Consider the following 11,620-nt stretch of genomic DNA (forward strand, 5'->3'; position numbering starts at 1 on the left):
ATATCCCCTTGTGCCCCCCGGCATCCCCTTTGTAGTTTTGTCCCTGTGTCCAGGTCGTCATTTGTGTCCCGGTGTCCCAGTCTGTGATTTCTCTTTGAGTGTCCCGGGCGTCATCTATATTCCATGTGTCCCGGTGTCTCGGTCGTCATTTATATCCCCCTGTGCCCCCCGGCGTCCCCGTTGTAGTTGTGTCCCTGTGTCCCGGTCGTCATTTATATTCCCTGTGTCCCGGTCGTCATTTGTATCCCGGTGTCCCGGTCTGTATATACATTCGTTTTTTAGTTTTGTTTTTCTCCTTTATTTTTTTCCTTTTTTCTTTTTTTTCTTTTTTAGTTTATTTAGATTTTTAGATTTTTTAGTTTTTTTATTAGTTTTTATTTTTTTTTTCTTTTTAGTTTTTTTGTAGTTTTTACCTTTTTTTTAGTTTTTTTAGTTTTTTTTTACTTATATCCTGGTCGTCATTTATACTCCCTGTGTCCCGGTCGTCATTTGTGTCCCGGTGCTTTGTTGATTGCTAATCGAACATTCCTTTTGTCCCGGTCGCTTTCTCTTTGAGTGTCGTCATTCATATTCCCTATGTGCCGGTGTCCCGGTCGTCATTTGTGTCCCGATGTCCCGGTCTGTAATTTCGTCAGTTGAAAACTTATGATGAAATAAATTTTTAATTTTTTCCCTTTTTTTGTTTTTAGTTTTTTTTTTATTGGTTTTTACCTTTTTTTAGGTTTTTAGTTTTTTTCTTTTTTCTTTTTAGTTTTTTTTGAAGTTTTTATCTTTTTAGTTTTTTTATTTTTATTTATATTTTTTTAGTTTTCTTTTTCTCCTTTATTTTTCAGTTTTTTCCTTTTTTTAGTTTTTTTTCTTTTTTAGTTCTTTTAGTTTTTACCTTTTTTAGTTTTTACCTTTTTTAGTTTTTTTAGTTTTTTAGCTTTTTTTATTTTTTTTTTATTAGTTTTTAGTTTATTTTATGGTTTTTTCCTTTTTTTAGTTTTTTTTTTTAGTTTTTTATCTTTTTTTAGTTTTTTTTAGTTTTTAAGCTTTTTTAGATTTTTTTATTTTGTTTTCTTACTTTTTTTTGTAGTTTTTACCTTCTTTAGATTTTTGCTTCTTTTATTTTTTTAGCTTTTTTAGTTTTTTTTCATTTTTTCTTTTTAGTTTTTTTGTAGTTTTTATCTTTTTTATTTTTTTGTATTTTTATTCATATTTTTTTAGTTTTCTTTTTCTCTTTTATTTTTCAGTCTTTTCCTTTTTTAGTTTTTTTCTTTTTTAGTTTTTAGTTTTTTTTAGTTTTTTACCTTTTTTTAGTTTTTTAGTTTTTTTAGTTTTTTAGATTTTTTAGTTTTTTTATTAGTTTTTAGTTTTTTTTGTAGTTTTTGCCTTTTTTTAGTTTTTTCATTTTTTTTTAGTTTTTAGTTTTTTACCTTTTTTTAGTTTTTTTTAGTTTTTTAGCTTTTTTTAGTTTTTTTTTTTAGTTTTTTATCTTTTTTTATTTTTTTACGTTTTTTCTTTTTAGGTTTTTTCTATTTTTAATTTTTCTAATTTTTTTTTTAGTTTTTTCTTTTTAGTTTTTTTTTTAGTTTTTTACCATTTTTCTTTTTTCGAATTTAATCTATTGTCAAAATATTTCGAAATATTTATGCAATTTCCAGTTTTTACATTCTAGTTTGTTTTCTTTTATACATATAGAAGATATAATCTGGCGTAACGGACAGACAACTTATTTTTATATATATAGATATATATATATATATATATATATATATATATATATATATATATATATATATATATATATCTATATATATAAAAATAAGTTGTCTGTCTGTCTGTGGATGTGTGGATGGATGTGTCAGGTGACGTCACCTGAAAAAACTGGATTAGGTGACGTCAAAACTGAAAAAACTAAAAAAAGGCAAAAACTACAAAAAAAACTAAAAACTAATAAAAAAAATAAAAAAGCTAAAAACAAAAAAACTATAAAGGTAAAAACCAATAAAAAACTAAAAAAAAACTGAAAAAACTAAAAAAAGGCAAAAACTACAAAAAAAAACTAAAAACTAATAAAAAAAGTAAAAAAGCTAAAAAACTAAAAAAACTAAAAAAACTAAAAAAAGGTAAAAAACTAAAAAAAATAAAAAATAAAAAAAAACTAAAAAAAAGGAAAAAACTGAAAAATAAGCTAAAATAAAGGTAAAAACCAATAAAAAACTAAAAAAAAAAGGAAAAAACTAATAAATGACGACACTCAAAGAGAAAGCGACCAGGACAAAAGGAATGTTCGATTAGCAATCAACAAAGCACCGGGACACAGGGAGTATAAATGACGACCAGGACATAAGTAAAAAAAAAAAACTATCTATATATATAAAAATAAGTTGTCTGTGGATCTGTGGATCGTGGATCAGGTGACGTCACCTGAAAAAACTGGATCAGGTGACGTCAAAACTGAAAAAACTAAAAAAAGGCAAAAACTACAAAAAAAACTAAAAACTAATAAAAAAAATAAAAAAGCTAAAAAACTAAAAAAACTAAAAAAAGGCAAAAACTACAAAAAAAACTAAAAACTAATAAAAAAGCTAAAAAACTAAAAAAACTAAAAAAAGGCAAAAACTACAAAAAAACTAAAAACTAATAAAAAAAATAAAAAAGCTAAAAAACTAAAAAAACTAAAAAAACTAAAAAAAGGTAAAAAACTAAAAAAACTAAAAACTAAAAAAAAACTAAAAAAGGTAAAAACAAAAAGAACTAAAAAAGAAAAAAATAAATGACGACACTCAAAGAGAAAGCGACCAGGACAAAAGGAATGTTCGATTAGCAATCAACAAAGCACCGGGACACAGGGAGTATAAATGACGACCAGGACACAAGTAAAAAAAAAATTAACAAAACTAAAAAGAAGGTAAAAACTACAAAAAAACTAAAAAGAAAAAAAAACTAAAAACTAATAAAAAAACTAAAAAATCTAAAAATCTAAATAAACTAAAAAAGAAAAAAAAATGAAAAAAAAAAAGGAGAAAAACAAAACTAAAAAACGAATGTATATACAGACCGGTACACCGGGATACAAATGACGACCGGGACACAGGGAATATAAATAACGACCGGGACACAGGGACACAACTACAACGGGGACACCGGGGGAAACAGGGGGATATAAATGACGACCGGGACAAAAAAACTAAAAAGAAATAAAAACTAAAAACTAATAAAAAAAACTAAAAAATCTAAAAATCTAAATAAGCTAAAAAAGAAAAAAAAAGGAAAAAAATAAAGGAGAAAAACAAAACTAAAAAACGAATGTATATACAGACCGGGACACCGGGATACAAATGATGACCGGGACCCGGGACACAGGGAATATAAATGACGACCGGGACACAGGGACACAACTACAACGGGGACACCGGGGGAAACAGGGGGATGTAAATGACGACCGGGACACCGGGACAGGGAATGGTCGATTAGCAATCACCATCAACAAAGCTCAAGGGCAATCATTAGAATCATGAGGTATAGATCTGAATACAGATTGTTTTCCCATGGACCATTATATGTTGCATGTTCAAGAGTCGGTAAACCTGACAATCTATTTATATGCAAAGACAATGGGACAGCAAAGAATGTTGTATATTCGCAAGTTTTACGTAGTTAAAACCATATATATATATATATATCTATATTCACAGGTGGGACATAGGGACACAACTACAATGGCGCGTAACTATTATGGCGCGTAACGACTTACGCGCGCGGGGGGGCTTGGGGGGGGGCGCGAAGCGCCCCCACCAACTAGGTGTTGGGGTGGCGCGAAGCGCCACCCCAACAGCTAGTCTTATATATATAAAAATAAGTTGTCTGTCTGTGGATGGATGGATGGATGTGTCAGGTGACGTCACCTGAAAAAACTGGATTAGGTGACGTCAAAACTGAAAAAACTAAAAAAAGGCAAAAACTACAAAAAAAAACTAAAAACTAATAAAAAAAATAAAAAAGCTAAAAAACTAAAAAAACTATAAAGGTAAAAACCAATAAAAAACTAAAAAAAAAACTGAAAAAACTAAAAAAAGGCAAAAACTACAAAAAAAAACTAAAAACTAATAAAAAAAGTAAAAAAGCTAAAAAACTAAAAAAACTAAAAAAACTAAAAAAAGGTAAAAAACTAAAAAAAATAAAAAATAAAAAAAAACTAAAAAAAAGGAAAAAACTGAAAAATAAGCTAAAATAAAGGTAAAAACCAATAAAAAACTAAAAAAAAAAGGAAAAAAACTAATAAATGACGACACTCAAAGAGAAAGCGACCAGGACAAAAGGAATGTTCGATTAGCAATCAACAAAGCACCGGGACACAGGGAGTATAAATGACGACCAGGACATAAGTAAAAAAAAAAAAACTATCTATATATATAAAAATAAGTTGTCTGTGGATCTGTGGATCGTGGATCAGGTGACGTCACCTGAAAAAACTGGATCAGGTGACGTCAAAACTGAAAAAACTAAAAAAAGGCAAAAACTACAAAAAAAACTAAAAACTAATAAAAAAAATAAAAAAGCTAAAAAACTAAAAAAACTAAAAAAAGGCAAAAACTACAAAATAAACTAAAAACTAATAAAAAAGCTAAAAAACTAAAAAAACTAAAAAAAAGGCAAAAACTACAAAAAAACTAAAAACTAATAAAAAAAATAAAAAAGCTAAAAAACTAAAAAAACTAAAAAAAGGTAAAAAACTAAAAAATAAATAACGACCGGGACACAGGGACACAACTACAACGAGGACACCGGGGGAAACAGGGGGATATAAATGACGACCGGGACAAAAAAACTAAAAAGAAATAAAAACTAAAAACTAATAAAAAAAACTAAAAAATCTAAAAATCTAAATAAGCTAAAAAAGAAAAAAAAAGGAAAAAAATAAAGGAGAAAAACAAAACTAAAAAACGAATGTATATACAGACCGGGACACCGGGATACAAATGATGACCGGGACCCGGGACACAGGGAATATAAATGACGACCGGGACACAGGGACACAACTACAACGGGGACACCGGGGGAAACAGGGGGATAACCTGACAATCTATTTATATGCAAAGACAATGGGACAGCAAAGAATGTTGTATATTCGCAAGTTTTACGTAGTTAAAACCATATATATATATATATCTATATTCACAGGTGGGACATAGGGACACAACTACAATGGCGCGTAACTATTATGGCGCGTAACGACTTACGCGCGCGGGGGGGCTTGGGGGGGGGCGCGAAGCGCCCCCACCAACTAGGTGTTGGGGTGGCGCGAAGCGCCACCCCAACAGCTAGTATATATATATATATATCTATCTATATAAAAATAAGTTGTCTGTCTGTCTGTGGATGGATCAGGTGACGTCACCTGAAAAAACTGGATCAGGTGACGTCAAAACTGAAAAAACTAAAAAAAGGCAAAAACTACAAAAAAAACTAAAAACTAATAAAAAAAATAAAAAAGCTAAAAAACTAAAAAAAACTAAAAAAAGGCAAAAACTACAAAAAAAAACTAAAAACTAATAAAAAAGCTAAAAAACTAAAAAAACTAAAAAAAGGCAAAAACTACAAAAAAAACTAAAAACTAATAAAAAAAATAAAAAAGCTAAAAAACTAAAAAAACTAAAAAAACTAAAAAAAGGTAAAAAACTAAAAAAACTAAAAACTAAAAAAAACTAAAAAAAAGGAAAAAACTGAAAAATAAGCTAAAATAAAGGTAAAAACCAATAAAAAACTAAAAAAAAAACTGAAAAAACTAAAAAAAGGCAAAAACTACAAAAAAAAACTAAAAACTAATAAAAAAAGTAAAAAAGCTAAAAAACTAAAAAAACTAAAAAAACTAAAAAAAGGTAAAAAACTAAAAAAAATAAAAAATGAAAAAAAAACTAAAAAAAAGGAAAAAACTGAAAAATAAGCTAAAATAAAGGTAAAAACCAATAAAAAACTAAAAAGAAAAAAAGGAAAAAACTAAAAAAAATTTTCATCTAAAAAACTAAAAAAAACTAAAAAAGGTAAAAACTAAAAGAACTAAAAAAGAAAAAAATAAATGACGAAACTCAAAGAGAAAGCGACCAGGACAAAAGGAATGTTCGATTAGCAATCAACAAAGCACCGGGACACAGGGAGTATAAATGACGACCAGGACATAAGTAAAAAAAAAAAACTATCTATGTATATAAAAATAAGTTGTCTGTGGATCTGTGGATCGTGGATCAGGTGACGTCACCTGAAAAAACTGGATCAGGTGACGTCAAAACTGAAAAAACTAAAAAAAGGCAAAAACTACAAAAAAAACTAAAAACTAATAAAAGAAATAAAAAAGCTAAAAAACTAAAAAAACTAAAAAAAGGCAAAAACTACAAAAAAAAACTAAAAACTAATAAAAAAGCTAAAAAACTAAAAAAACTAAAAAAAAAGGCAAAAACTACAAAAAAAACTAAAAACTAATAAAAAAAATAAAAAAGCTAAAAAACTAAAAAACTAAAAAAACTAAAAAAAGGTAAAAAACTAAAAAAACTAAAAACTAAAAAAACTAAAAAAAAAGGAAAAAACTGAAAAATAAGCTAAAATAAAGGTAAAAACCAATAAAAAACTAAAAAAAAAACTGAAAAAACTAAAAAAAGGCAAAAACTACAAAAAAACTAAAAACTAATAAAAAAAAGTAAAAAAGCTAAAAAACTAAAAAAACTAAAAAAACTAAAAAAAGGTAAAAAACTAAAAAAAATAAAAAATAAAAAAAACTAAAAAAAAAGGAAAAAACTGAAAAATAAGCTAACATAAAGGTAAAAACCAATAAAAAACTAAAAAGAAAAAAAGGAAAAAACTAAAAAAAATTTTCATCTAAAAAACTAAAAAAAACTAAAAAAGGTAAAAACTAAAAGAACTAAAAAAGAAAAAAATAAATGACGACACTCAAAGCGAAAGCGACCAGGACAAAAGGAATGTTCGATTAGCAATCAACAAAGCACCGGGACACAGGGAGTATAAATGACGACCAGGACATAAGTAAAAAAAAAAATTAACAAAACTAAAAAGAAGGTAAAAACTACAAAAAAACTAAAAAGAAAAAAAAACTAAAAACTAATAAAAAAACTAAAAAATCTAAAAATCTAAATAAACTAAAAAAGAAAAAAAAAGGAAAAAAATAAAGGAGAAAAACAAAACTAAAAAACGAATGTATATACAGACCGGTACACCGGGATACAAATGACGACCGGGACACAGGGAATATAAATGACGACCGGGACACAGGGACACAACTACAACGGGGACACCGGGGGAAACAGGGGGATATAAATGACGACCGGGACAAAAAAACTAAAAAGAAAAAAAAACTAAAAACTAATAAAAAAACTAAAAAATCTAAAAATCTAAATAAGCTAAAAAAGAAAAAAAAAGGAAAAAAATAAAGGAGAAAAACAAAACTAAAAAACGAATGTATATACAGACCGGGACACCGGGATACAAATGACGACCGGGACACAGGGAATATAAATGACGACCGGGACACAGGGACACAACTACAACGGGGACACCGGGGGAAACAGGGGGATGTAAATGACGACCGGGACACCGGGACAGGGAATGGTCGATTAGCAATCACCATCAACAAAGCTCAAGGGCAATCATTAGAATCATGAGGTATAGATCTGAATACAGATTGTTTTCCCATGGACCATTATATGTTGCATGTTCAAGAGTCGGTAAACCTGACAATCTATTTATATGCAAAGACAATGGGACAGCAAAGAATGTTGTATATTCGCAAGTTTTACGTAGTTAAAACCATATATATATATATATATATATATATATATATATATATATATATATATATATATATATATATATATATATATATATATATATATATATATATATATATATATATATATCTATATTCACAGGTGGTGGGACATAGGGACACAACTACAATGGCGCGTAACTATTATGGCGCGTAACGACTTACGCGCGCGGGAGGGCTTGGGGGGGGGGGCGCGAAGCGCCCCCACCAACTAGGTGTTAGGGTGGCGCGAAGCGCCACCCCAACAGCTAGTATATATATATATATATATATATATATATATATATATATATATATATATCTATCTTCTATCTATATAAAAATAAGTTGTCTGTCTGTGGATCTGTGGATCAGGTGACGTCATGTTTCTGTGTTGGCTGACGTCATGAAATTAGTTGTCGTCATTTTTGCTTTGACGGTGACGTCATTAACGGTATTTAAGACATTTGTTCACGGAAAAATGTTTAATTGTAAAATGACTGAAGAACCTACAATGGGGACGCCGGGGGCACAGGCGGGATATATAAATGACGAACGGGACTTAGGGATTGTTCGAATAGAAATTACAGACCGGGACACCGGGACACAAATGACGACCGGGACACCGGGACACAGGGAATATAAATGACGACCGGGACACTCAAAGAGAAATTACAAACTGGGACACCGGGACACAAATGACGACCGGGACACAGGGAATATAAATGACGACCGGGACACAGGGACACATCATTAGAATAATGAGGTATAGATCTGAATACGGATTGTTTTTCCCATGGACAATTATATGTTGCATGTTCAAGAGTCAGTAAACCTGACAATCTATTTATATGCACAGACAATGGGACAGCGAAGAATGTTGTATATTCGCATGTTTTACGTAGTTAAAAACATATATTTATATCTATCTCTATTCACAGGTGGGACACAGGGACACAACTACAATGGCGCGTAACTAATATGGCGCGTAACGATTTACGCGCGCGGGGGGGCTTGGGGGGGCGCGAAGCGCCCCACCAACTAGGTGTTGGGGTGGCGCGAAGCGCCACCCCAACAGCTAGTATATATATATAAAAATAAGTTGTCTGTCTGTCTGTCTGTGGATCAGGTGACGTCATGTTTCTGTGTCGACTGACGTCATGAAATTAGTTGTCGTCATTTTTGCTATGACGGTGACGTCATTAATGGTATTTAAGACATGCGTTCACGGAAAAGTGTTTAATTGTAAAATGACTGAAGAACCTACAATGGAAACAGGCGAGGAAGCTGCTCAAAGAGTCTATGCCAAAAAACTTGCTGCTGATAGAGAAAGTAAGAAAAGAAAGCGTTCCGAGGAATCACAAGAACAGCAAGAAAACAGACTTGCGGCTAAAGAACACAAAACCGCGCAGTTAGATGAAAATCCACCTGGACAGCGAGAGTCAAAACATATCAAAACTGAAAATGATAGCGATGATGATTGGGTTTTTGACTTGGATAAGGTCATCAATGCCTACCAGATTTAAGTTAAAAAAACAAAGGTTCGTCGATATGTACTTCATAGTGACGCTGAAAAATAAAGAAGAAAAAGAAAACTGAAAAAAGAAAAAAGGTAAAAAACTAAAAAAAAACTAAAAAGAAAAAAACACTCAAAGAGAAATTACAGACCGGGACACAAATGACGACCGAGACAGAGGGAATATAAGTGACGACCGGGAACCTCAAAGAGAAATTACAGACTGGGACACCTGGACACAAATCACGACCGGGACACAGGGAATATAAATGACGACCGGGACACAGGGACACAACTACAACGGGGACGCCGGGGGCACAGGCGGGATATATAAATGACGACCGGGACACAGGGATTGTTCGAATAGAAATTACAGACCGGGACACCGGGACACAAATGACGACCGGGACACCGGGACACAGGGAATATAAATGACGACCGGGACACTCAAAGAGAAATTACAAACTGGGACACCGGGACACAAATGACGACCGGGACACAGGGAATATAAATGACGACCGGGACACAGGGACACATCATTAGAATAATGAAGTATAGATCTGAATACGGATTGTTTTTCCCATGGACAATTATATGTTGCATGTTCAAGAGTCAGTAAACCTGACAATCTATTTATATGCACAGACAATGGGACAGAGAAGAATGTTGTATATTCGCATGTTTTACGTAGTTAAAAACATATATTTATATCTATCTCTATTCACAGGTGGGACACAGGGACACAACTACAATGGCGCGTAACTAATATGGCGCGTAACGACTTACGCGCGCGGGGGGGCTTGGGGGGCGCGAAGCGCCCCACCAACTAGGTGTTGGGGTGGTGCGAAGCGCCACCCCAACAGCTAGTATATATATATATATATATATATATATATATATATATATATATATATATATATATATATATATATATATATATATATATATATATATATATATATATATATATATATATATATATATATATATATATATATATATATATATATATATATATATATATACTAGCTATTAGGGTGGCGCTTCGCGCCACCCCAACACCTAGTTGGTGGGGGCACTTCGCGCCCCCCCAAGCCCCCCCCCGCGCGCTCTAGTTACGTTTTTGTAGTTTTTTTTAGTTACGCGCCATTGTAGTTGTGTCCCTGTGTCCCACCTGTGAATATATATATATATATATATATATATATATATATATATATATATATATATATATATATATACTTGCGAATATATAATATTCTTTGCTGTCCCATTGTCTGTCCATATAAATAGATTGTGAGGTTTACCAACTCTTGAACATGCAACATAAACATTGTCCATGGGAAAACAATCCGTATTCAGATCTATACCACATTTTTCTAATGATTGCCCTTGAGCTTTGTTGATGGTGATTGCTAATCGAACATTCCCTGTGTCCCCGTCGTCATTTATATATCCTCCTGTGCCCCTGGTGCCCCGTTGTAGTTGTGTCCCTGTGTCCTGGTCGTCATTTATATTCCCTGTGTCCCGGTCGTCATTTGTGTCCCCGTGTCCCGGTCTGTAATTTCTCTTTGAGTGCCCCGGTCGTCATTTATATTCCCTGTGTCCCAGTCGTCATTTGTATCCCGGTGTACCAGTCTGTAGTGTCATCTTAAAATGACGTCATATACAAACCCTTATATGCTTATAATGACGTCAAATGCAAACCCACAAACAAACAAACATGCATGTATACAACTTATTTATACATATATAGATACAGTTTCTTTTTTAGTTTTTCTTTTTTTAGTTTCTTCTTTTTATTGATTTGTTTTCCTTAATTTGTCAATGCTCATTCTAAGATTGACACTTGGAAAAATCTTTACGTGCCAAGCATGCTAAAGCTCCAACAATCTATAATAAAGTTTTGGGTTCTGTTCTAAGGTTTTCGAATTACTTTAGTCTATTGTCAAATTATATTGAAATATTTGTGCGATTCCCAGTTTTTTTAGTTTTTTCCTTTTTTAGTTTTTTAGCTTATTTTCTTTTTTTTCTTTTTAGTTTTTTACCTTTTTATTTTTTTACGTTTTTTCTTTTTAGGTTTTTTCTTTTTTAAATTTTTTTTATTTTTTATTTTTTTTTAGTTTATTCTTTTTAGTTTTTTACCACTTTTCTTTTTTCAGTTTTCTTTTTCTTCTTTATTTTTCGGCGTCATTATGAAATACATATCGCCGAACCTTTGTTTCTTTAACTAAAATCTGGTAGGCATTGATGACCTTATCCAAGTCAAAATCCCAAACCCAATCATCATCGCTATCATTTTC

The sequence above is a fragment of the Artemia franciscana genome, unplaced genomic scaffold (assembly GCF_032884065.1).
Source record: "Artemia franciscana unplaced genomic scaffold, ASM3288406v1 PGA_scaffold_47, whole genome shotgun sequence".
Taxonomy (NCBI): domain Eukaryota; kingdom Metazoa; phylum Arthropoda; class Branchiopoda; order Anostraca; family Artemiidae; genus Artemia; species Artemia franciscana.